Below are 24,895 nucleotides of genomic sequence, written 5' to 3'. Positions count from 1 at the left end.
TGTTTTCCTTTTTTACTATTTAACATTATTATGAATATTGTATGAGATAGGGGATTCATTCTTTTAGTGGCCTCTTAGAATTTCCATCCAACAACTCCATATTTGGGGCTGTGAATCACTATCAATTAATCCACCCTCCCTGTCCCTTGGGTGACTCTTTGATCTGCCTTCTATCAACCTCTGTTTTTTATGTTTTTTTGTCTTTATGTATGAAAATTTCACAATTAATAAAGTTAATAATTATATAAAATCAGCACTCCATTTCTTTCATTGATCTAGTATTTGTATAACCCTGAATGTGGTTTTCGCTTGGTTCTGAAACAATGATGTTTGCTACTATGCTAATTGCATAATGTACAAATGCCAGATAGATATTAATTTAAAGAGTCTCCCCTGCTATACCGACTATGTAAAATGATTAAATCCACAAACAATGAAACCTGAGCCCTGTGGAATAATATCATCCCTAATCCTTGACCTGCGGATGTGTACATCAAAGGACAATTGAACTATTTAAGGAACATATGCCTCTGTAGCAGGCAGATTTGAGACAGAGAATTGAAAGAGACTTTACAAGGAGAATCAAAGACCAGACTCTCTTCAGACCATCAGCTTGGTAGCATGGCTTTATCCAAAGAGACACAGATTTGGATTCTACATGATTCCGGCCTAAGGGAATATGGCACTGACTGGAAAGATACCGATCTGCTCCATTGACCATCAGAGAACCCATGGATACATTTGGAAAGACCATGTTGAGACGATGAAGGCACCTGGCCCCATGGATATGCTGTTTGGGGTTGTCAGGTGGGACCCTCCGGTCACCTGGAACCCATGGAGACATTCGGAGAAGCCAGATTGGGACCAACCGGTCATCTGGCCACATGGAAACTTTCAAAGAGGCCAGGGTGGGACCCTCGGGACTCCTGGCCTTGTACCTCAATGGACTGTCAGCTTTCTAAGCTTGCCGCTACCTCCTCTCTGTGGGGGCCCGCCAAAAGCAGGGGGGACACTGGTTGAGGTAGTTGGCCCTGGAAGTCCGAAAGTCACAGCTGTTTTATCCCAGACGGGCCAACGGAAGGGTATGACTGTGTAATGCTGTACCATCTTGGGTATTTTCTGGGACTGTTCTATGTGTGTGTTGTCTGTTTTGTGGATCAATAAAGTATTGCCACACTGTTTTACCCTCACCCGGTGTTGTCGGAGTAGTATTACGCCCACGGAAGACCCCGGGTCTTCACAGCTGTCTTTTTGTTTGGTTATGCCAAGCAGTTTATTAAGTTTTAATAAACCAGCCTGGAAATTTTACTGAAACCGCTTCCTGTGCCTACCTCAACCTCAGCTGAGCGAGTAGAAACTCTAATATATATATAAATATATATATATATATATATATATAAATATATAAATATATATATATATATATATATATATATATATATATATATATATATATATATATATATATATATATACACATACAGTACATACTAAAAATTTGGACACACCTTTTCATTTAAAGATTTTTCTATATTTTCATGGCTATGAAAATTGTACATTCACACTGAAGGCATCAAAGCTATGAATTAACACATGTGGAATTATATACTTAACAAAAAAGTGTGAAACAACTGAAAATATGTCTTATATTCTAGGTTCTTCAAAGTAGCCACCTTTTGCTTTGATGACTGCTTTGCACACTCTTGGCATTCTCTAGATGAGCTTTAAGAGGTAGTCACCGGAAATGGTTTTCACTTCACAGGTGTGCCCTGTCAGGTTTAATAATTGGGATTTCCTGCCTTATAAATGGGGTTGGGACCATCAGTTGAGTTGTGCAGAAGTCTGGTGGATACACAGCTGATATGCCTACTGAATAGACTGTTAGAATTTGTATTATGGCAAGAAAAAAGCAGCTAAGTAAAGAAAAATGAGTGGCCATCATTACTTTAAGAAATGAAGGTCAGTCAGTCCGAAAAATTGGGCAGACTTTGAAAGTGTCCCCAAGTGCAGTTGCAAAAACCATCAAGCGCTACAAAGAAACTGGCTCACATGAGGACCGCCCCAGGAAAGGAAGACCAAGAGTCACCTCTGCATCTGAGGATAAGTTTTCCGAGTAACCAGCCTCAGAAATCACAGGTTAACAGTAGCTCAGATTAGAGACCAGGTCAATGCCACACAGAGTTATAGCAGCAGACACAACTCTTCAACAACTGTTAAGAGGAGACTTTGTGCAGCAGGCCTTCATGGTAAAATAGCTGCTAGGAAACCACTGCTAAGGACAGGCAACAAGCAGAAGAGACTTGTTTGGGCTAAAGAACACAAGGAATGGACATTAGACCAGTGGAAATCTGTGCTTTGGTCTGATGAGTCCAAATTTGAGATCTTTGGCTCTAACCACTGTGTCTTTGTGCGACGCAGAAAAGGTGAACGGATGGACTCTACATGCCTGGTTCCCACCGTGAAGCATGGAGGAGGAGGTGTGATGGTGTGGGGGTGCTTTGCTGGTGACACTGTTGGGGATTTATTCAAAATTGAAGGCATACTGAACCAGCATGGCTACCACAGCATCTTGCAGCGGCATGCTATTCCATATGGTTTGCGTTTAGCTGGACCATCATTTATTTTTCAACAGGACAATGACCCCAAACACACCTCCAGGCTGTGTAAGGGCTATTTGACCAAGGGGTAGAGTGATTAGGTGCTACGCCAGATGACCTGGCCTCCACAGTCACCAGACCTGAACCCAATCGAGATGGTTTGGGGTGAGCGGGACCGCAGAGTGAAGGCAAAAGGGCCAACAAGTGCTAAGCATCTCTGGGAACTCCTACAAGATTGTTTGGAAGACCATTTACGGTGACTACCTCTTGAAGCTCATTAAGAGAATGCCAAGAGTGTGCAAAGCAGTCATCATAGCAAAAGGTGGCTACTTTGAAGAACCTAGAATATAAGTCATATTTTCAGTTGTTTCACACTTTTTTGTTAAGTATATAATTCCACATGTGTTAATTCATAGTTTTTATGCCTTCAGTGTGAATGTACAATTTTCAAAGTCATGAAAATACAGAAAAATCTTTAAATGAGAAGGTGTGTCCAAACTTTTGGTCTGTACTGCATATATATATATAGATAGATAGATAGATAGATAGATATAGATATATATATATATAGAACATAGATGAAAATGGCATGGGATTAAGGAATAGGGCCAAGGCAGTCTTTAAATGGTTAATGGAAAAGATAGATAATGAATAAGAGAAGCACCAAGATCAATAGGTACTATCACAAGCATTGTATGGGTCAATTTCAGACTTTTACAGTTTCTCTGGTAAACTTAAAGGCAATTTTCCAGTAGAATCACCCCTCCTAACCCATCCATATGGGCATATAGGTCACAGGAAGCTGAATAAAATGATACCTTGATATCTGCAATCCAATGTTTTATTCCAGAGAAATCCATGTTTTTCTTATATGTAAATGTGCTTTAAGATCTATGGGCCAGACACAGATCTCCCTGAGAATCTGCTCCCAGAGCTTATTTTAAATAAAAGGGGTGTTACCAGTGTGAGATATGTAGTGACTGACACTTTTCTCCCATAATCGCTCACAGCTGTACAGTGTGATCAGAGTTCACACAGTACAGAGAGTTAAAACCGTAGAAAAGAAGTTTGTCTCACAACAAAAACATTTGCAGCTGCAGTTCTCTCACAATGCTTTAGCTGTCATCTCACAGACAGCCAGTGTAGAAGACGGATAGTACAGCAGAGCTGCCCGGATTATTAGCGAACAAGTGCTGCTGCAAATGTTTGTAATGAGACAAATTTCACTTGTTACTTCATTCTCACTGATCTCACTGCAGAGATGTGTGGGATTATGAGAGCAAAGTGTCAATCATTACTTGGTTCACACTGATAAAGCCCCCCTTCATTTAAAATTAGCTGCAGGGGCAGATTCTCAGGGAGATCTACTGTATGTCCTGCTCATAGTTCTTAAAAGCTCATTTACATATAAGAAAATTGTGGATTTCTCTGGAATAAGCCATCAGATCGCAGATATTAAGGTATGATTTTATGATTTTATTCAACTTTCTAGAACCTACATGGCACTGTAGACAGTTTAGGAGGGTTGAGCCTACTAACAGATTCCCTTGAACCTCCATGTGAACATTGTCTAACCGAGAGCTCTAGAACTGCTTTAACATCTCATTTTCATTTTTTAGCCCTTTTGAGTATAGTTGAGATTTGTGTATAACAGGATAAATGCACTTTCATTTTCATATTGTATAATAGCTCTTTGATCCTTTTTGTGCATTTGTTTTCTGTGTTAGAATAGTGACAGCCCTGACAGCTTTGAAAAAGAAAATCACATGAAATGAAAGCTAAATGCATTTTAATATGTTCTAGGAACAATGCACAATGACTTATATAGAAATTTAACCAACCTGATATGTAGCCTGAATTATATACTTATAGGCTATATTAAAACGTACATGATGCATTCACTATGTAATTCACTGTTATATTACTACTAAGCTTGAAAATCTTGGGGAGAACATTTTTTAGTGTTATACTTACTTGCTAGTTTTCCACACTATGTGTAATATAAGTATAATGAAAATCAATGACATTTTCCAATGACATTTCTGTAAGCTACATCTGTAGGAAATCACATTGTAACATCAGAAACTGATAATTATACACTGAGGAACATAAGAGTTCATCATGTAGTGCAAATTTAGCAAATATTCAGAAATCTTGCAAAGTAAATAACATGTCAATAGACTCAAAACTATGCTAAAAGAGGGTCCTTCTGGCAAACACAAGGGTAGAGATGAGCGGTTCAATCTGCAGAGGAATGAGATTGAATTGAATTTACTGAAATTCGTTGTTTCACACAAATTTAAACATTCTGCTATTCGATTAACGAGAATCAGCTAATACCGCTATATGCCCGATGCAGTTTCACACACTGCTGAAGACTCAGTGATCATGATAATGGTGCAGGCAAGGCCAAGCGAGCTTCCTCATAATGATCTGCAACAATCAATTAACATGGTCTAGCCCAGAAAATCCAGCCAGTTTTAAAAAAGAACAACATTTTATGCCTGTATAGTGTAGGGATAGGAGCTCAGAGCACACTGCTTAGAGATTAGAAAAAAGCCTAATATGATTGTGATGTACTACTTCAATGCTGATGTACCAGATTGAAAATGAGAGTGATAGTTTGTCTATAAATATTAATCTAAAGATTCAAGTGATATATAGGGTACAGCTGTAGCTGTATAGTCACTCAGTGTGAATGTGAATTGCTTGATCTGTGATAATACTGCATTAACAGTACCATACAGGGGTTGTCTGATCGGAAGTTAAAAGTCTGCAGTTACTCTATGTGACTGCAGACTTGTGAATTCTCACATTGCATGCACTGCGTACTTTGAGCATTCTTCTGCACCAGGAGAAAGTGGTCATGTGAATGCAAGTAGGCAATTTGCATACTTCCGGCCACATTCCACTAGATTTTATTCGCGCCTTGTTCATTACACTTGCATTGAGCGAGGCCATGCTCATCTAGTTTGCACATGGCCACATGTTTGCAAATCACATACTTTTGGTTACATACCCGCCGCGCCTGGCGGAGGCACTGTAAAATTCTCACTATGCACAGTGTGCCGCATTTTTTTTTTTCATTTTTCACACAGTGCAAGTAAGAAGGTCATTTTACTACCTTATCTGGCCATGTGGTGTGTGACACATCATCAGACACATCCTGTTTAATTTATGATGGAGGGACTCTGAAAGTCACAAAGACTATTTTTATGGGGCCATCAGGCAGACCTTACTATTCTTAAAGGGTCAGCAGTCGGCTATGCTTTGTTGTTCCCATTATTAACGAGTGGGTCTCCTATACTGTTATTTAATATGCAGTGACTGCAATGGCTGCCAAACATTTGGAGGAACTCCAATGCCCCTTGCAAGAGACGTAGAGGTCAGAGGGCCTCCTGCAAAAAATGCTTCCATTATTAGGAAGTACACAAAGCGAGCTTCAACTCTTGGAACGCAGTGTCTGCTTCAGAAGACCATTTGGCTATCGAAATTTTCATGCCTTTAAGAAGGTTGGTTAGGGGTGCGACTATCATGATGAAATACAGGATCAATTGCTGATAGTATCCCACAATTCCCAGAAATGCCCGAACCTGTTTCTTCGAGACCAGTTGCAGTCAATTTTGGATTGCCTCCACCTTTTTCACTTGCGGCTTTATTTTGCCTCTTCCGACGACGTAGCCCAAGTATTTTGCCTCTTCTTTTCCTATGGCACACTTCTTTGGGTTTATCGTAAATCCTGCTTTCCTCAGCGCATCTAGTACTGCCTGGACCTTCTGCAGGTGACTTCCTCAATCCAGGCTGAAGATCACAATGTCATCCAAATAATATGCAGCGTATTTTTTGTGAGAGACTAGGATCCAGTCCATAGCTCTCTGGAAGGTAGCTGGGGCTCCCTGCAGACCAAACGGCATCTTGGTGTTTTGAAAGCACCCATCAGGTGTAGAAAAAGCCATCTTCTCCTTGGCATTTGGAGATGAGAGAATTTTCCAGTACCCTTTCGTTAGGTCCAGGGTGGTGATGTATCTGGCTGGACCTAGCCTCTCAATGAGTTCATCCACACTGGGCATAGGATAGGCATCAAATTTGGAAACCTCATTTAGCTTCCTGTAATCACTGCAAAAACGCCATTCTCCATTAGGCTTCAGTACAAGGAGAATGGGGCTGGACCAGCCACTCTTTGATTCCTCGATGACTCTGAGGCTCAACATTCTCTTTACCTCCTTCGAGATCACCTTACCAGCGTGCTTTGGAAATCCGATATGGCTTGAGGTTTACCCATACATGCGGTTTCGTAAGGATCTCATGCTCCACAACCTGCGTACATCCTGGCAACTTCGAAAACAGGTCCTGGTTCCGCTGAAGCATTCCTCAGCACTGTTGCTTCTGAGCCAGTGACAGTTTCCCAACCACTGAGATATCCTCGATTCTGGATTCTGGATTGGCCCAAAGACACGTAGCTTCCACCAGTTCCCTGTCCCGCCACAGTTTAAGCAGGTTGATGTGGTATACCTGGTACGGCTTTCTTCTTCCTGGCTGGTGGACCTTGTAGTTGACATGACTCAACTTTTCGACCGCCTCATACGGCCCTTTCCACTTGGCCAGAAATTTACTTTCAACCGTAGGCACCAATAAGAATACCTGGTCTCCAGGGCTGAACTGTCTCAACTTTGCAGCCCGATTGTAGACCCTTGCTTGGGCCTCTTGTGCTTGAAGGAGGCTCTACTTCACAATCGGCATCAACTTCTCGATCTGGTCCTGCATCTGGGCCACATGCTCGATGATGCTCCGGTGGGGGGTAACCTCTGCTTCCCAGGTCTCCTTCGCAATATTGAGAAGTCCATGAGGGTGCTGTTCGTACAGCAACTGAAATGGTGAGAATCCTGTAGAGGCCTTGAGGACTTCCCTAATGGAGAACAGCAGATACGGTAGTAAGCAATCCCAGTCTCGCCCATCCTTCTCTATGACCTTCTTCAGTATGGATTTCAAGGTCTTATTGAATCTCTCCACCAGTCTATCTGTATGAGGATGATACACTGCCATCCGGAGTTGTGTAATCTGGAGAGCCTTACACAACTCCCTCATTATCTTAGACATAAAATGAGATCCTTGGTCTGTCAGGATCTCCTTTGGGAGGCCTGTCCGGGAGAAAATATGAGCTAGCTCTCGGGCTATACTCCTGATGGAGGAGTTTCTCAGTGGTACTACCTCTGGGTACCGAGTTACATAGTCCAACACCACCAGGATGTATTGGTGTCCCCTCGAGGACTTAACCAAGAGCCCAACAAGGTCCATGGCAATCCTGTTAACCCCTTACTGTCCCAGGGTGTATTAGTATGCCCCAGGCCAGCACCCCCGGTTCAGTGAGGGCTCCAGCGCTGAGCTCGCACTGAACCAGGCACATGTCAGCTGATTATTACAGCTGACATGTGCCCACAACAGCCGCGGGTGGAATCGCGATCCACCGCGGCTGTTAACATGGTAAATGCAATTTAACATCGCCGCGCCGGAAGCAAGGCATTAGCCCCGCCCATCGGTGACCCCGTCACGTGATCGCGGGTCACCGATGGGTTGTTATGACAACCCTGGGTCTGCAGCAGACACCAGTGGTTGTTATGTAAAGTGTTACGCTCGCGCCCGGACTGACTGGTGTGAGCGTGATTAGTGATCCCACTGTACCATGAACCGAGGAGTGCCTGGAGGGGCGTAACTAAGTATCAACCCGATCCGACCAAGGTCACACGGCGGCTCAGTCGATTCCATGAACCAGGGAGGAACCGAGCAGAGGGACCAGGCGCTACTCCGGGTCAGACCACGGTCACAGCTGTTAACCCACACCGGGGAATGCAGGAACAGGTAGGTTAGCTGGTATGCAGACAGGTGGGCACTGGCAGGCACGGCTGGTATGAAGGCAGGGGGGTACTAGCAGGCACAGCTGGTATGAAGGCAGGCGGGTGCTGACAGGCACGGCTGGAATGCAGACAGGCAGATACTGGCAGGTATGAGCGCAGGCTGGATAGGGACCAGTACACACTGGGATACAGGAACAGAGCCACAGGTGCGGTGGACTAGCAGAGCAAAACCTCAGGAGCGGTGAACAAGCAGAGCGGAGCAAAACCGCAGGTGCGATGAACAAGCAGAGCAGAGCAAAACCGCAGGTGCGGTGAACAAGCAGAGCAGAGCGGAACCGCAGGTGTGGTAAACAAGTGGAGCAGTGCGGAACCGCTGGAGCGGTGAACAAGCAGAGCAGAGTGGAACAGCAGGTGCGGTAAACAAGCGAAGCAGAGCGGAACCGCAGGTGCGCTAAACAAGCAGAGTAGAGCAGAACCGCAGATGCGGTAAACAAGAGGAGCAGAGCGGAACTGCCGGAGCGGTGAACAAGCAGAGTAGAGTGGAACCGCAGGGGCGGTGAACAAGCAGAGCAGAGTGGAACCGGAGGTGCGGTAAACAAGTGGAGCAGAGCGGAACCGCCGGAGCGGTGAACAAGCAGAGCAGAGCGGAACCGCGGGTTCAGTAAACAAGCGGAGCAGAGCGGAACCGCTGCAGCAGTGAGCAAGCAGAGCAGAACAGAGCAGAAGGTGAAAGCAGACAGGACAGGGCTCTGTTCACATGGAACAGACTGGAAGATACAGAAAGATAGCTAGAACACAGGAGGTAAATACGGAGGCAGGGAAACAGAATGAGCAGAACCAGATACACACAAGGTACTTACAATGAAGTAGCGAGTGGACACAAAACTCACAAACAGAAGTACAAAGAAAAAGAGTAGGAGTTAAGTGCAGGTTCAGACACTGCAGGAAAAGGGAAGGTACAAACATGGAAACAAACAAGAAACGAGCTAGGACATTGTTCAGACAGGAACTGAAACAGAAACAAGATACAGAAAAGAGCCTGGGAACTCAGCCCCCAGGGTGGCGGAAACAGACAGGCAACAGGCCTGGGTATACAGCCCCCAGGTGGCAGAACAGACAGGTAACAGGCCTGGGTATACAGCCCCCAGGGTGGCAGAATAGACTAGATAGAGGACAGGACCTGGCAATTCAGTTGCAAAGGACAAACTGAGAGAAAGTGTTGCTCAGGCACCTCCTACTGGGTGGAGGGGGTTTAAGCATCCAGTGACTCACAGCAATAGGCTGGGGACGCATTAGGACTGTGCACACAGTAGCTATAAGAAACAAGCAGAAAGCCGCGCCGATGCCCTAAGCAATCAGACAAGAGACATGGACAGAGCAGGTACTGGAGCAAAGAGCGCAGCATGGACTGACAGGTAAGATTGCGGTCTTGCATGGTAGGAGGTGGTGCACCATGCAAGCATGCCACCAGGGATGTTACATAAAGATTACTATGAGCGCCACCTAGTGGTCGGTGCTCATAGTACAGGAGCATTTCTGTTACATACAGGTGATTTGCTGATCATCTGTATGTAGCAAAGGCGATCGGACAGTTGCTGCTTCTAGTCTCCTATGGAGACTATAGAAACAAGCAAAAAGTTTAAAAAAATGTTTTTAAAAATATTTAAAAAATTAAAGAAATCTAAAAGCTTAAATCATCCCCCTTTTGCCCCATTCAAAATAAAATAACAAAAAATAAACCCCACATACACATATTTGGTATCGCCGCGTTCAGAATCGCCCGATCTATCAATATAAAAAAGAATTAATCCGATCGGTAAACGGCGTAATGAGAAAAAAATTCTAAACGCCAGAATTAAGTTTTATTGGTCGCCGCAACATTGCAATAAAATGCAATAACGGGCGATCAAAACATCGGATCTACCACAAAATGGTATTAATAAAATGTCAGCTCGGCGTGCAAAAAACAAGCCCTTCCCCCGGCCCCAGATCCCGAAAAATGGAGACGATACGGGTCTCGGAAAACGGCATTTTTTTTTTTTTTTTTTTTTTTAGCAAACTTTGGATATTTTTTCACCACTTAAATAAAAAAGAACCTATAAATGTTTGGTGTCTACGAACTCGTAATGACCTGGAGAATAATAATGGCAGGTCAGTTTTAGCATTCAGTGAACGTGGTAAAAAAAAAAAAAATCTGTGGTATTGCACTTTTTGTTGCAATTTCACTGCACTTGGAATTTTTTTCCCATTTTCCAGTACATGATATGGTAAAACTAGTAATGGCGTTTAAAAGTAAAACTCTTCCCGCAAAAAATAAGCCCTCACATGGCCATATTGACCAAAAAATAAAAACGCTATGGCTCTTGGAACAAAGGGAGCAAAAAACGAAAATGCAAAAATGGAAAATCCCAAGGTCGCGAAGGGGTTAAATGGGACCACTTTAATAGGCAATTGTTATGATCTGCAACAAGTACTAAGGAAAGATAGGGGAAAGCTGTCCCTACAGTAAGACTAAGCTGAATCCCTACGATGTAGCAGGCTGACTTTTCCTAGCGAACAGACCCGCCTTAGTCCTCGGTTAATCTGAACGAAGACCTATAGCATAAGGGAAGGGGTCCGTAAAAGAACTAAGGACTAGGACAAAAATGGAACACCTCCTAAACAGAGAAGTTGTTGCAGAACACAAAAAGACAAACTGACAAAAAGGTACTAGAGGTCCCAGAAGGACCAAATGAACTGACAGAGAAAGGCACCAAAGCACCTGGCTAGAGAAACAGTCAAACACTGAAGTCCAGCACGGCCAAAAGGGCGGAGCTGGAATATCAAGGCAGATGGTCACGTGACCGCAAAACACAAGATGGGAAAAACAAACAGGAGGGTTCTAACAGCAATGGCACTAGGGAAATTCGGAAGTGAGATACGGGAGAAGTTAGCTGACAGGCAGGGGAGGACCGGCAGTAGTTAACAATCTCTCTGACAGCTAGGCCAGTAGAACCTCTGAAAGGACCCGCTCTTGGGTTTTCTCTATTCCCAGATGCCGACCCAAGACATGAGAATGGTCTAAATCTAATACCCTATGCCTATAGGGACCTGGCACCAACTACTGCTCTATCACTTCTTCTCTTAGTTTAGTGACCCGATATAGCAGCTCTTCATTTAAAGCGAAATGTGGAAACCTGGTGTCAGCCCCTGGCTCTTGAGCGACCCCATTTACCACATACACATTGTCAAATGTAGAGATGAGCGGTGTTCGACTAGAACTGTTCGCCAATCTCAAATTCGAGCTGTTTTGGGCGGTGTTCGAGTTGTTTGACGTACCCGAACGATTTGCAAAAAATTCGGCTGTTCGAGGTTATATTCGATAACTGTTCATGCACCAAAAGCGTGTCCTCCATGTCTGGCGCTATTTAGAGCACCAATCATGGAGGGACTGTCTGCCACTCACTGTAATGCCACAGCCATGGTGGTTGTGGCATTACAGTGATTGCCCAAATCGATGGGAACAGTGCTCACAGTGAAACATGAAAAGCCGGCAATTCAGCAGCGGCATACACCGGTACCTGACAATTTAGAACCGAAAGAATAGAGTATCACACATAGATTAGATAGATAGAAATATGTCAGTCACATATATAAGAAGTACAGTGACAGTGTTGGTTACTGTACTTGTCATTTAGTGTTAAAGGATTTATTGAAAAAAATATTAGTGTTTTCATGCACCGTCTCTTTAAAAAAGCCGGCCGGCAATTCAGCAGCGGTACCCGACAATTTATAACAGAAAGAATAGAGTATCACACATAGATTTGATAGATAGAAACATGTCAGTCACATATATAAGAAGTACAGTGATAGTGTTGATTACTGTACTTGTCATTTAGTGTTAAAATAAAGGATTTATTAAAAAAAAAATTGGCGTGGGGTTCCCCATAATTTTAGTCTCTAGCGGAGGTTAAGCAGATGGCTGGGGCAGATGTTTGAACCCTGGGAAGGGGGTAATACCCATGGAGCTTCCCAGGCTACTAATATCAGCCCCCAGCTGAATACCTAGCATTTACTAGCTATTAAAATGGGGGACCCCCAAAAAAATGACGTGGGGTCCCCCATATTTTAATAGCTAGCAAAGGCTAGGCTGACAGCTGGGGGCTGATATTAATAGCCCAGGAAGGGTGCCATGAATATTGGCCCCTTCCCAGGCTAGAAACACCAGCCGTCAGCTGCCCCAGAAATGGTGCATCCATAGGATGCGCCAATTCTGGCACTTAGCCTCGCTCTTCCCACTGCCCTGTAGCGGTGGCAGTGGGGTAACAGGGCTGGGGTTGATGTCAGCTTATAATGCCAGCTGACATCAAGCCCAGGTTAGTAATGGAGAGGCGTCTATAAGACACCCCCATTACTAACCCCATAGTCAAAGTAAAAAAAAAAAAAACACAAACACCCAGAATAAAGTCCTTTAATTGAAATAAACACACAATTCTTTATTGTTCTAAATTAAACCATACTTACCATCACGCCCATTCCAGCTGAAGCCAACGATCTCCTGCAATATAAGTAAAATAATAAAGCAACATCATCCTTACCTTTCCATGGTTCCCGCGACAGCTTCAGCTCTGCTACATTCACATGACTGGCTGGACCGCAGCAGAACGCTGCCATCCAGCTTGCCATGCGGCAGACACTGAGAAGCGCAGGCATCCTTGCGCTCCTCAGTGTCTCGCTGTGACGGCATCCAGATGAGCCGAGTTCATGTCCAATGAACTCAGCTCACCTCATGCACGTCACTGACTGCGTGGGAAAATTCTACTGAACATGCAGTGAGTGCAGGATAATTTTCCCATGCTGTCAGCACTTGAGCAGGAGAATTCTCCCATGCTGGGATGGCATTGAGATGACAGGCAGGATCACAGCTGAAGGATGACAAGCTGGATGGCAACGCTCAGCTGTGATCCAGCCTGTCATCTCAATGCCATCCCAGCATGGGAGAATTCTCCTGCTCAAGCGCTGAGTGCAGAGAATTTTACCACGCTGTCAGTGACGTGCATGAGGTGAGCTCAGCTCATTGGACATGAGCTCACCTCATGCACGTCACTGACAGCGTGGGAAAATTCTCCTGCACTCACCGCAGGCGCAGTAGAATTTTCCCACGCTGTCAGTGACGTGCATGAGGTGAGCTGAGTTCATCGGACATGAACTCGGCTCATCTGGATGCCGTCACAGCGAGACACTGAGGAGCGCAAGCATGCCTGCGCTTCTCAGTGTCTGCCGCATGGCAAGCTGGATGGCAGCGTTCTGCTGCGGTCCAGCCTGTCATGTGAATGTAGCAGAGCTGAAGCTGTTGTGGGAACCATGGAAAGGTAAGGATGATGTTGCTTTATTATTTTACTTTTATTGCAGGAGATCCTTGGCTTCAGCTGGAATGGGCGTGATGGTAAGTATGGTTTAATTTAGAACAATAAATAATTGTGTCTTTATTTCAATTAAAGAACTTTATTCTGGGTGTTTGTGTTTTTTTGTAATGGATGCGCCATTTCTGGGGCGGCTGACGGCTGGTGTTTCTAGCCTGGGAGGGGGCCAATATTCATGGCATCCTTCCTGGGCTATAAATATCAGCCCCCAGCTGTCTGCCTAGCCTTTGCTAGCTATTAAAATAGGGGGGACCCCACGTCATTTTTTGAGGGGTCCCCATTTTAATAGCTAGTAAAGGCTAGGTATTCAGCTGGGGGCTGATATTAGTAGCCTGGGAAGCTCCGTGGGTATTACCCCCTTCCCAGGCTTCAAACATCTGCCCCAGCCGTCTGCTTAACCTCCGCTAGAGACTAAAATTACGGGGAACCCCACGCCAATTTTTTTTTTTAATAAATCCTTTATTTTAACATTAAATGACAAGTACAGTAATCAACACTATCACTGTACTTCTTATAAATGTGACTGACATGTTTCTATCTATCTAATCTATGTGCGATGCTCTTTTCTTTCTGTTATAAATTGTCGGGTACCGCTGCTGAATTGCCAGCCGGCTTTTTTAAAGAGACGGTGCATGAAAACACTAATATTTTTTTTAATAAATCCTTTAACACTAAATGACAAGTACAGTAACCAACACTGTCACTGTACTTCTTACATATGTGACTGACATGTTTCTATCTATCTAATCAACGTGTGATGCTCTATTCCTTCTTGTCTAAATTGTCGGGTACCGGTGTATGCCGCTACTGAATTGACGGCCGGCTTTTTTAAAGAGAGTGTCTTTTGAGCAGTTTGTCTGCTTTTGGACACCTTTGAAGGTGTTTTCTATGTGTTTCTATGTGTTTTTGTTTGCCTGCCATTGGTTTTAACGGTGTTCGACGGTGTTCTAAGGTGTTCGACGAACAGTTCGACGAACAGCTCCTCGAACATCCCGGTGTTCGACGAGCCCGAACACTACGGGGGTGGCTCAACACTAGTCAAATGCCCCTTTTAAAGTGAGATCCTGAATTTGAGCATCCCAAGATTCCCCCCCAGAAACATCCAATTCAGGAATCTCGGCCTGATCAGTCACCATCTCGTCCTTGTCACCAGCAAGGACACACAGAGGGAACTCATCCACCTCCGACTTCGATGGGGATTCATCCTGGGTGAACCGGCTGCTGTCTGAGTCACTTGGCACCCCCGCCTTCTGCCAAAAGTCCCTGAACAAGCTAAAGTCCCGCCCTATTATCACTGGGTGTAGCAGGTCTTTAAACACTCCAACCTCATGGGACTCAGCACCGCAGTTTGTTTTTATAGTCACTCTGGCAACATGGTAGTCCTTGGTTTCCCATGAATACAGCAGACACCCACATTTTTCCCAGGGATCAACTGGTGGGGGAGTGTGGTCCTTATCAGAATCACTCCCTGAGTTCAAGAGTGCCGTCACCAGTATCCCATTCATTGTTACGGGACATGCCTGCGGCCCCTCACCAGGCCGACAGTCCACACTGCAGGCTGGATAGGCATAATACGAACAGCACCTTACCATGCTGCAGTCCATCTGTTTGGAGGACATAGTGTTAGAACCTTGCTGTTAGGTTTTTTTTCCTTTGCTGGTCACATGACCTTGTTGGCCTATTTAATCCTGCTCCGCCCTTCTGGCTTTGCTGGACTTCATTGTATATCTACTTTCTAGCTAGCCTGTGCTCTGTATCTAACTCTGTTAGTTTGCTTGGTCTACGGACCTCTAGGTTCTATCTATTTTGTTTGTTCGTCTGTCTGCTGCTATTTCTGTTAGGAGGTGTCCCATATTCCTCCCAGTCCTTAGTACTTGTAGGGATTCCCTCCCCAAATCTATAGGTCTCCGTACAGACTAGATTAGGACTTTAGCAGGTCTGATCGCAGGATCAGGTTCCCTGTCACATCGTAGGGATTCAGCTGAGTCTTATAGTAGGGACAGATCTCCTCTCTTTCCTTAGCTTTGGTAGCAGAACATAACAGTAAGTCCAGCCTGTAAATTCTCTAAGGAAAGATTTTTTTTTGTTCCATCATGGTGTCGGTTCAGGATTTGGCTAAACACCTGCAGGGACTCTCTCTGGAAGTGGCCGAGCTCCGTCAGCACGTGAGTAACTGTCCTGGAGCATATTTCTTGGAGCCTAAGGTATGTTTGCCGGATTTATTTTTTGGTGAACATCGAGAATTTTTTTCATTTAAAAATGCTTGCTTATTGTATTTTCGTTTGAGACCCAAGTCCTCTGGGGATGAATCCCAGCGCGTAGGGTTCATAATGTCACTTTTGCGCAAAGAGCCTCAGGAGTGGGCCTTTTCTTTGCAACCTAGTGATACATGCTTCAGATCAGTGGATAGTTTTTTTTCTGCTTTAGGACTATTATATGATGATCCTGACCGTGTGGCATCAGCTGAGACTGAGTTGAGACGTTTAAAACAAGGATCAGGTAATATGGAAAAATATTGTACACATTTTCGTCGTTGGTCCACTCAAACAGGGTGGAACGATTCTGCTCTGAAAAGTCTATTTCTTGCTGGGCTCAGTGAAAAGGTTAAAGACCTGCTAATTGCTTATCCTACACCTGAGGATTTGCAACAGGCTATGCAATTAGCTATACGGGTGGACAGAAGACTGCGTGCTAGGGTTAATGAGAGCAAATCCTCTGCTATGTCAGTTTCTGGTTATGATAATGTGTGTACTAACAGTGGTGAACCTATGGAGATTGGATCGGTGGCACCTCGCTCTCAAGAAAAACACCGTCGTTTTTCAGAAGGCTTGTGTTTCTATTGTGGAAAATCTGGTCATTTGATTAAAGGCTGTGAGCTTCGTATGAAGAAAGAAAAAAAAATGGTCAGTCACGCCCGTATTGCCTGTTTAAATTCCAAGGGTATATTTTTAGCTGCTTCCACGATTGCTCAGGAAAAATTAATGGAATTTCGGGTGTTTGTTGATTGCGGGTCTACACTGAATGTTATTGATGGGGGATTCGTGGAAAAACTCAATTTAAAACCTGAACCTTTATCATCCCCCATTGCTGTGGTTTCTGTGGATGGCTCCCCTTTGAAGAATATTACTCTCAAGGTCAGTGAATTTCCTCTCACTATTAATGGTGTTCACCATGAGAAATTGGATTTGGTAGTGTTGAATAACTTGCCTTCTCCAGTAATATTGGGTTTGCCCTGGTTAAAATTTCACAATCCTGTACTGGATTGGTCTACCAGTGAAATTAAATCCTGGAGCCATAAATGTTATGACAAGTGTTGTAACGGGCGTATTGCAGCTGTGGATAGGGGAGAATTGCCTGTTCCTATTCAGGATTTTTGGAGAGTTTTTTCTGAGAAAGAATCGCAGGTTTTGCCTCCCCATAGAGACTATGATTGTTCTATTGAATTTGTCCCTGGAGCGACTCTTCCTAAAAGTCGTTTATTTAACCTTACTATTCCTGAGAGGAAGGCTTTGGAGGAATACATACAGACAAGTTTGGCCGCCGGTCACATTAGGCCCTCTAAGTCTCCTGTGGCGGTTGGATTTTTTTTTGTAAAAAAAAAGGACGGCGGTTTACGTCCTTGTCTGGATTTTCGTGAGATTAACAAAATTACGGTACGCAATCCTTACCCACTGCCATTGATTCCTGATCTGTTTAACCAGTTATTGGGGGCCAAGTGGTTCTCTAAAATTGACCTTAAGGGGGCATACAATCTGTTGCGCATGAAGGAGGGTGATGAATGGAAGACTGCTTTTAACACTCCTGTGGGTCATTTTGAGAATCTGGTTATGCCTTTTGGTCTTACTAATGCTCCTGCATTTTTTCAGAATCTGATTAATGACATCCTTAGACCTTTGATCGGTAAAAATGTGGTTGTGTATTTGGATGACATTTTGATTTATTCGCCAGATCTGGAGTCTCATTGGCGGAGCGTGCGTGAGGTATTACAGTTATTAATGGACAATTCGCTTTTTGCTAAGCTGGAGAAATGTGAGTTCGCTGTACAGAGAATTAGTTTTTTGGGCTACATTATCTCCAGCAAAGGTTTTGAGATGGATCCGGTTAAGGTTCAGGCTGTGCAGGAATGGCCTAGGCCTATTGGTTTGAAATCAATACAGAGGTTTTTGGGTTTCGCCAATTACTATAGAAAATTCATAAAAATTTTTTCTAGTATTGTCAAACCTCTGACTGATCTCACCAGGAAAGGTGCTGATGCGGTTCAGTGGTCTTCTGAGGCCATTGAAGCTTTTGTGTATCTCAAGGAGAGGTTCACCTCTGCTCCCATCCTTATGCAGCCTGATGTTACTAGGCCGTTTTTGGTTGAGGTTGATGCTTCCTCTGTGGGGGTTGGCGCAGTATTGTCTCAGGATAACGGGGATGGATTACATCCCTGTGCATTTTTTTCAAAAAAATTTTCGGAGACTGAATTGAATTACGATATTGGTAATCGGGAATTATTGGCTATTAAACTCGCATTTGAACACTGGCGCCACTTCTTGGAAGGTGCGGAATTTCCCGTTCAGGTTCTTACGGACCATAAAAATCTGATATATCTTGACGCTGCCAAGCGCCTGAATGCCCGTCAGGCTAGGTGGGCACTGTTTTTCTCGCGGTTTAATTTCTCCGTTACTTACATCCCTGGTACTAAGAATGTTAAGGCGGATGCCTTGTCTCGCAGTTTTTCTCCCATAGTCGGTGCTGAGAAAGAGGAAAACATTTTACAAGAAGGTGTTGTGATAGCTGCTTTAGACTCCGTTTTGGAAGATGAGATTCTTAAAGCTCAGGAGAATGCCCCATCTAACACTCCTCATGGGAGGTTGTTTGTGCCTGGGACCTTTAGGAGAGATTTGTTTGTTGAGTGTCACGAATCTCGGTTGGCAGGTCATCCCGGAATCTCTGAGACCAAGAGACTGGTGGGTCGCAGTTTTTGGTGGCCTGGATGGCAGAAGGAAGTCATTAAGTGGGTGCGCCAATGTACTATATGTGCTAGATCTAAGTCCTCACATACTCCTGCTGCGGGGTTGCTTTGTCCTTTGGAGGTCCCCAGTGCTCCTTGGACACATTTGGCTATGGACTTTATAACTGACCTTCCCCCCTCTGAGGGTTTTACTGTCATCTGGGTGGTCGTGGACCGTTTTAGCAAGATGTGTCACTTGGTTCCCTTCGTCAAACTGCCCTGCGCTAAAACTCTCGCTAAGGCCTTTGTCAAGGAAATTGTCAGACTTCATGGCGTTCCTACTGACATTGTTTCTGATAGGGGTCCTCAGTTCGTGGCTCGTTTTTGGCGTGCCTTTTGTGACAGGTTGGGAATTCATTTGTCGTTTTCGTCCGGATATCATCCTGAATCTAATGGCCAGACAGAAAGGAAAAACCAGGATGTTGAGCAGTTCTTGCGTTGTTTTGTGGCAGACAATCAAGAGGGGTGGTCTGAGTTTCTGCCACTTGCCGAATTTGCTCTGAACAATCATACATCTTCTTCTGCTGGTTGTTCGCCTTTTTTTTGTTGTTCTGGGAGACATCCGTCGTTTGGGTCGTTCTCCAAGTTGGGATCTGCCGTGCCTGAGGAGGAGAATTTTTCCGGTGATTTGGAAAGAGTTTGGACGGATGTGCGTGGTAATCTTCAGGAGGCCAACAGAAAATCTAAAGACTACTTTGATAGGAAACGACAGGAGGTTTTGTTCGCTGTTGGTGACATGGTTTGGTTGTCCTCTAGGAATCTGCGGTTGAGGATTCCTTCTAAGAAATTGGGTCCCAAGTTTGTAGGGCCCTTTAAGGTGCTTCAGGTTGTCAACCAATCTGCTGTTAGGTTGGAGGTTCCTACCTCCTGGAGAATTAATCCGGTCTTTCATGTCTCTCTGTTAAAAAAAGCTGTTGTGTCGGATGGTGACGCCTCTGCCTCTGTTCCTCCGGTGGTGGAGGACGGGGAATATGAAATTTCTCGCATCCTTGACTCTAGACGGTATAGAGGTAGTTTGCAGTATCTTGTGGCCTGGAAAGGTTTCGGACCCGAGGATAACTCTTGGGTGAGGTCAGATGATGTTTCCGCGTCCAGACTTATCAGAGCGTTTCACAGGAGATTTCCTGATAAGCCTGGTCCTAGGGGATCCGGAGGATCCTCTTAGAAGGGGGGGTACTGTTAGAACCTTGCTGTTAGGTTTTTTTTCCTTTGCTGGTCACATGACCTTGTTGGCCTATTTAATCCTGCTCCGCCCTTCTGGCTTTGCTGGACTTCATTGTATATCTACTTTCTAGCTAGCCTGTGCTCTGTATCTAACTCTGTTAGTTTGCTTGGTCTACGGACCTCTAGGTTCTATCTATTTTGTTTGTTCGTCTGTCTGCTGCTATTTCTGTTAGGAGGTGTCCCATATTCCTCCCAGTCCTTAGTACTTGTAGGGATTCCCTCCCCAAATCTATAGGTCTCCGTACAGACTAGATTAGGACTTTAGCAGGTCTGATCGCAGGATCAGGTTCCCTGTCACATCGTAGGGATTCAGCTGAGTCTTATAGTAGGGACAGATCTCCTCTCTTTCCTTAGCTTTGGTAGCAGAACATAACACATAGGACAATGGGCGGCTATGTGTCCAGGACTGTGACATCTCCAACAGGTCAAGTCTTTACCATCGGCTTTTGGCAACCCATCAGCAACCCCTTGGGACCTCAAACTCCCCCTAGTTGTGGCTCTACTACCCCTCTTTTGAGATTTGGGCTCCAGTATCGGGATGCAACAACACCCGACTTCCTTGTGGACATCTTGACCACCTGGTATCTTTTTTCTAGGCCAACTAGGTTGTCTGCATTTCGGGGGTCCCCTTGGGCAACCGACCTGGGAAGGGAGTGGATAAATCTGTCTATAACAACTTGCTCGACCATCTGGGCTGGAGTGGAGTACCACTTTTGTACAAGATGCAGTAAGTCAAACATCTGGGAGCAAGGGGGTTTGTCACCACAATACACCCAGTGGTGAACTCTTTGGGCTCTGACCGCCATAGTCACTCTTGCACGTGCCAAAATTTCAGTTTTTAATTTGGCATACTCCTGTGCATCCTGCAATGTCAGGTCATAATAAGCCTTTTGGGGCTCATCAGTTAGATAGGGGGCCAACACCTCCGCCCACTGATTTGACGGCAGCTTCTCTCGTTCTGCTACCTGTTCAAAAACAGTCAAAAAAGCCTCGTCTTCTGTCAGCCAAGCCGCACCCTTAAGTAGTACCTGGTCAGTGTCATCATCGCTATGATCATTGTCAGTCTTCTCTACTGCATGTATTATGCAGAATACGCCTCCTCCTTCGCAATGGCAAATATCCATCGCTGATTGTGTGTTGAGGAAACAAGAGTACATTTTCAGTCATCCACTGGTTTGCAAGTTGCTGGTGGTGCAGTTGCTGCCTTACCAGTTTATACATTCTGCTGCCTTTCATGAAATGATGATAAGCATGCAGCTTCAGTGGAAGAAACCAAGTCACTGTCATTTATTTTTATTTTACTCATTTATAAAACACCATTAATTCTACAGAACTTTACAGACATCAGCAGATATTTCTCACAGAAAGAGGTGCCTGCTCTCTCTGTTCTCACCTGCAAAAGAACTTAGGCCACTCTCTGTACTTGTCTTTGAGCTCCAAGGTGCAATACACTACAGATAACTGGAGCAGCAACTCTTGCCAGGGACAATACATAAGTCAACTTACACTCCATGCAAATCCTGAATTTAATAGTTCATTTCTTTCACAAATATATATGCTGAAGTGCCTATGGCCAGAAAAGTGTCAGCCCATTTTAATAGATTTTAGATTGTAATGCACGCCCTCTTGGCTTTGCAAAAAAAACAAAAAACTTTCAGAGCACTACCTAGTTTGTAATGTCGCAACCCACTGGAATTCAATGCTGTATATGTTCCAGCATTTGTGCAAACAGTGTAAAATGATGTCACATTACATCATGAAGAAGTTAAATTGGAGAGTGGGTTACTCTGAGATGTGACATTGGCAGTGAATGCGGGCTGCATGTCTCCTACTAAAGCCATTTGTAGAGGTAGTAACATTTTTCAGTAGTGACACGTGTGGAATCATCTGTACAGTTCAGCTAATATTCATCCAGGAAAAAACACTTACCATCATGCAACAGGGAGTGGAGGAACAACACCAATTTTCCACCTATTCAGCACCTGTGTCTGTTCGGGACCCCCAAGGTCCATGTCATATACTTCAGGATTTGGATGAATAGGTGGAGGAGGCTGATCAACAGTCAGTGGCTGTAACAGGGGACAAAGACTTGGCAGAGACAGGAGACCACCATTACAGTAGGATTATGACAATTTAACAACTGGGCCCATGGTCGTGCTGGAAAGCTGTAAGCTACAATGATTGTGGGAGGACAGGTGTATTGTTATCATGAAGCTAAGTGATGACTATTGGATAGCCACTAGAAATGAGCGAACCCAAATTGTAAAATGGCTGGTGGGATACAGAGGACCCAGACCATACACCTCCCACCAAGGATAGCTTGTCGTTGCCTCTGGGCAACCTGGCACACATGAGCCAATACATGCTACCGTGCCTGTGCAAAGACTGGCGAGTTGCCCGAGTTTTTATCACTGCTGATTACTGCTTGGCCACCCCGCTGGATCCCCGCTTCAAGAAAAATGTACCATTATTACTTCCGTCACTGGAGCGGAATCACAAAATGCAAGCGAATGCTGGTAGAGGCACTGATGACGGTATTCCAACCTGACAGTGGGCTCACTGGAAGAACAAGGCAGAGGAGCAGGAAGTCACCAACACAGCTGGGGCACCACCACCACCTTGGAAGGTAGGGTTAGCATGGCTGAAATATGGCAGAACTTTCTCAGCACACCACAACATCCGGCACCACCATCTGATATGGTCCGTATTTGCAAGATGCAGCATTACAACAACATGGTGGAAGAGTACCTGTCCACATGTCTCCACATATTAACTGATGGGTCCGCTCCATTTAACTTTTGGGTTGCCCTTCGTGCCTTGGAGGTGCTAACCTTCCCTGCAGCAAGTGTACTGTTTGAACATGTGTTTAGCACAGCATGAGGTGTGATCACAGACAGGCTCATCTGCATGTCTATAGCCAACGTTAGGAAGCTAACATTTATTAAAATGAACCAGGCGTGGATTCCACAGGACTTGTCCTTACGCTGGCTGACTATACAACTATACCAGCCACACCCAGCCTGTGTTCAACTTTATTTGACATTCATTTAATTTTGGGGCCTTCCCAAATAAAAAAAAAATAAAAAAAACAGTGTTACCTACTTCCTGTCCGTTGCACATACACCACCACATCCACCTCTACCAACTCCACCTCCTCCTCCACTTGGATCTCTGTCTCCTGGGTCTAGATTGTTATTTTTTGCTTAGTTAATTCTATGTTCTTTTGAGTCATTTCCATAAAAAAAAATAAATAAATAAAAAACAAATAAACATGAAACAAATTAGAAAAAAACACCCCTAAACCACTGTTGGATTACTCCTCCCTTGCCTCTTCCACCTACACAGCCACGTGTGAAAGCTAATATTAATAAAAATGAACCAGGCGTGGATTCCACAGTACCTTTGGCTGACTAGACAGTTATACCAGCTACACCCAGCCTGTGTTCAACTCCATTTGACATTCATTTATTTTTGGGGCCTACCTAAATAAAAAAAACATACACTCCCTCGCCCACTTCCACCTACTCTACCTTCTCCTCCACTTGGATCTCTGCCTCCCGGGCAGGTCTGGCATCTTCCGTTTCTTCTGTCTGTGACGTCTCAGGTCAGAGGACGCGATAACTTCTTTACAGCGTGCCCTCTGCTGACCAGCCACGGTGCCGAGAGCAGGAAAATGGCAACACTGAGGAGTCCGGGGCAGTGACCAGCGAGGAGAGGTATTTGATTTTTTTTTTTTTTATGAATGGAGGCATGGAGCATTATATGGGGTCCATACAGCATGGAACAATATATTGGGCCCATACAGCATGGAGCATTATATGGGGCACCTACAGCATGAAGCAATATATGGGGCCCATACAGCATGGAGCATTATATGGGAACCATACAGAGTGGAGCATTATATGGGCATATTATTCTGTATGGCGCATTATATGAGGTCCATTATTCTGTATGGAGCATTATATGGGCCCATTATTCTGGATGGAGCATTACATGAAGTCCATTATTCTGTATGGAGCATTACATGGGGTCCATTATTCTGTATGGAGTATTATATAGGGCCCATTATTCTGTATGGAGCATTATAAGGGGCCCATTATTCTGTATGGAACATTATATGAGGTCCATTATTCTGTATGGAGCAATATATGGGGACCATAATACAGTATGGAGGAATATGTAGTGCCCATAATATTGTATGGAGGACTATACTGTCCAGTCTGCCCTGTGCACTGTGAGAATTCGCCGGTTTCTGAGATATTGTAGAATTTACAATAGATATCACTCATGTAATGTAAGAAGTAAGTGAAATCTTTGGCATTGCACTATATATATATATATATATATATATATATATTTCTCTGCCTCATCTCAGCATCATGAATCGTGGAATGTGTTAAAGAGGCCCACTGAGACTCACACAGGCTGTGCGGGCGCGATCGCCGCCGGGTGTCAGCTGATTGTCACAGCTGACACCCGGTACTATGTGCAGGGAGCAGTCCTGCACCGCTCACAGCACATTAACCCCCGCAATGCTGCGATCTAAGTCAATCGCAGCATTGCGGTGGCAAGGGGAGGTGATCGGTATACTCACCTCCTCTTCCGGCCTCCAGCGCTGTCTGCTGCGGCTTCCCGGGTGTTGCCATGACGACCCGATGTCGTCATGACAACATCCGGGTCACCAGACAGCAGGAAGATTGTTTGGACATACGCAGTGCATCTCCAAACTATCTTCTCCCTGTCCAGCGCTGACAGCCTGCATGGCACAGGGATGGTGCTGCATTCCTGTGCCATGCAGGCGATCAGAATAAAAAAAGTGAAAGT

The 24,895-nt window shown here is 44.6% G+C and overlaps 1 long non-coding RNA gene across 3 annotated transcripts in view; it reads left to right on the top strand.

Annotated features, from left to right (window-relative positions):
- The first annotated feature begins 3,727 nt into the window (after nt 1–3,727).
- LOC141259550 (uncharacterized) overlaps nt 3,728–24,895 on the top strand; it is a 348,768-nt gene continuing 327,600 nt past the window's right edge. For all 3 annotated transcript variants that reach the window (XR_012318436.1, XR_012318434.1, XR_012318435.1), the window contains exon 1: nt 3,728–4,057. This is a non-coding gene — a long non-coding RNA (uncharacterized lncRNA). The remainder of the gene's footprint in view (nt 4,058–24,895) is intronic.

The sequence above is a fragment of the Phyllobates terribilis genome, unplaced genomic scaffold (genome assembly GCF_046119375.1).
Source record: "Phyllobates terribilis strain yellow unplaced genomic scaffold, ASM4611937v1 Scaffold_3__8_contigs__length_932513732, whole genome shotgun sequence".
In the NCBI taxonomy this organism is placed as follows: domain Eukaryota; kingdom Metazoa; phylum Chordata; class Amphibia; order Anura; family Dendrobatidae; genus Phyllobates; species Phyllobates terribilis.
Note: the sequence above shows the minus strand (reverse complement) of the source record. Positions and strands in the feature narration are given on the sequence as shown.